A 2856-nucleotide genomic window follows, 5' to 3' on the forward strand; every position below is an offset into this window, starting at 1 on the left:
GAGCCCGGCAGGACTTGGTCATATCGCCGGCAGGTGGCAGAGATGCAGGGGCTGCAGAAGAGCCCTTGGAGGGTGTGTGATGGCACCATGTGACCTGAATGCCGGACACAGAACTGCAGAATCTGGTGCTCACCCTTCTGGGTTGCAGTCTTTGACCCAGCCTTTCCTTGCTAGCTTCCTGCTCCTCCCTTTGGAACGTGATCTTTTAAAAATATATTAATACTATTATGATGATTGTTTATGATTGTGATTGTGTGTGTGACATGTGAGGATGCATGCACACATGTTCACATGTGGCTGGAGGGCGGAGTTTATGATCCATCCTTTCCTTCCACCTTTTACAGTGAGATCCAGGGATCCATCCCAAGCCATCAGATTTGTGTGGCAAATACTTTTGTCCATTGATATCCCATAGCCCAGATGATCTTCCTCTGTCTCTGCTTCCCCTCCCCTTCCCCCTTCCTGTTCCCTCTCTTCTTCTTCTGCTCCCGCTCTCCTCCTCCTCCTCCTCCTCCTCCTCCTCCTCCTCCTCCTCCTCCTCCTCTTCCTCCTTCTTCTCCTCTTCCTTTCTTCTGGATTTTATATGCCCTAGGCGTGAAACAGCTTTGGTCCCCAAGCTAGGCACCAAACTAGGATGACCAAAGGACTGCCATCTGCCCCACCTTGACTGATAGAAGACACCACCACCAAGGGGGTCTCTTTGCCCATTACCAGGGTGTGGATGTGACATTTTTTTTAAATTTTAGAGTTCTTCCTATTGTTTATGGCTTTTCTTTTGTGTTTGCTTGTGTTTGTAGTATATTCACATATATCTGTATACATGTTTACATAGGTGTGGACACACTTGTGTGCAGAGACCCATGTATGTGTGTGCATGGAGACACCAGAGGTTGATGTCAGGTGTCCTCCTTGATCCATCTCCACCTTGTATTTTATGGTCTCCTTTGGATCCAGAGCTCACCAACTGGGTTAGTCTATAACTATAACTAGCATCCTTGCTGGGGAGTGGGGTCCCCTGTCTCCCCCTTCCTGGGCATTGGGATTATAGGCAGTCTACTACACCCACTGGAAATTTCTACATGGGTTCTAGAGATATGAACTCGGCTTCTCATGCTTGCAATGCAAGTGCTTTTCCCACAGAGCCATCTGCACAGTTCTACTTTGAAAAAAAAAAATCCTGAAAAGCCTGGGCCTGTGGCTCAGCAGTGGAATACTGGCCAAGGAAAGCATGAGTTGGATCGTCCAGCACCACAAAGCCAAACAAAAATCCTCATATTATCTGGGTAGGGTGGCACACAGCTGTAATCCCAGACCTCTGAAGGCTGAAGCAGGAGGAACACAATTTGATGGGCAGCCTGAGCTGTACAATGAGACACTGTGTTGTGTAGCTACTTCTTTGGAACTTAAGTGTCCTTTGCAATGGGAGACTCATGGAGCCATCTCTCTTATTTTAGAAACAATAGGCACTGTGTTAGGCGGGTTCTCTAGCATTGCAGAACTTATGGAATGAATATCTCCCCCAACTCATATATATATGTGTGTGTGTGTATACACATATGCATGTATGTATGAATTTATTGGAATGTCTTACAAGCTGCAGTCCAACAAGGCCTAGTTATAAATGGAAAGTCCAAGAATCTAGGAGCTGCTCAGTCCCACAAGGCTGGCCATCTCAGCTGGTCTGCTGGGATCTTGAGAAGGAATGGCTGGGCAACAGGTGAGGGCAAACAGATGAAGAACAGCCTTCCTTCCCCCACTGTCCTCATACAGGCTTCCAGCAGAAAGAATGGCCCAGATTAAAGGTGCGCCTTCCAGCCTCAAGATCCAGATCAAAGGCATGTTGTCTTCCTGCCTCAAGATCCTGGATCACAAGTGTGCCCTGCATTTCTGGACTGTAGTTCATTCCAGAGACAGTCAAGCCAACAACCAGGAAGAGCTATCGCAATCACTTATTGAGGAAGAGGAGGAGAGAGGAGGAAGGAGTCTTCGGTGACTGCCTGCATGTTGGGCGGGGGCTCCAGGGATGCAGCTTTTGTGGACCTTATGATGGCACAGCTGACTCTGAGTCTCCATTTATTTAATCTGTCCACACTATCTGGGTGAATGGATATTTGTTTATAGCCCCCCAAAAGTGCTGCAGCACCCACCACTCCTGGCTGGCTGCATGACTTTAACAAGTTTGCTGTAAACAGAATTTGTTTGGTTTGTTTAGACAGGAAACTGCCTGGCTTTTTTTTTGTTTCCTCAGTAAGGCTAGAGAGCCACCTCCGGCTCTTCCTCTCCTGTATCCAGTTGACCTGCCCAGTCGGAGGCTAACAGAGAAGATGCCACTCATTTGCACTAGTCTACTGTCATCATTTCCTTAAATGGATAAATTCTTTGGGGGCAAGTAGCTTAGAGTTTAGGTTCAGCTGCCTTATCAGTCACAGCAGGACAACTGCCATCTCAGCAAGGAGGCATGCCATTCCACACTGCGTGGTGAAGTCAGCCACACTAGGATTGCCCCCTTGTCCCATGGATGTCCCACCCTCAGAGTGATGCGCTTACCCTTGGCAGGGGCAATGCAGCTTTTCCCAAAGGCGTCTGCATTCAGGAGCCTAGCATAGTATTCCTTTTCCTGGGGAGAGGTAAACAAACACTACATTGGGCACCGAAGACAGACCAAAGAAACAGTTACATCCAAGTGCAGCTTGACAAGACAGTACCTTTAGTGGACTTACTTAGATAGCATGTTGCCCAGGCTGCACTTGAACTCACTCTGTAGAGGAGGACCTTGAACTCTGGGTCCTCCTGCTTTCACCTTCCAAGTGCTGGGGTGACAGGTGTGTACCAACGTGCTTGGCTTAGGAAATGTTC

At 48.1% G+C, this 2856-nt stretch overlaps 1 long non-coding RNA gene across 1 annotated transcript; it reads left to right on the forward strand.

Annotated features, from left to right (window-relative positions):
- The first annotated feature begins 579 nt into the window (after window positions 1–579).
- Window positions 580–2338, forward strand: LOC126490076 (uncharacterized). Its single transcript, XR_007589100.1, has 2 exons — window positions 580–968; window positions 1771–2338. It is a non-coding gene; the product is annotated as an uncharacterized lncRNA (long non-coding RNA).
- The last annotated feature ends 518 nt before the right edge of the window (window positions 2339–2856 follow it).

Source organism: Alexandromys fortis, unplaced genomic scaffold (genome assembly GCF_014885135.2).
Source record: "Alexandromys fortis isolate MF-2015 unplaced genomic scaffold, M_Fortis_MF-2015_v1.1 scaffold_235, whole genome shotgun sequence".
Classification (NCBI taxonomy): Eukaryota; Metazoa; Chordata; class Mammalia; order Rodentia; family Cricetidae; genus Alexandromys; species Alexandromys fortis.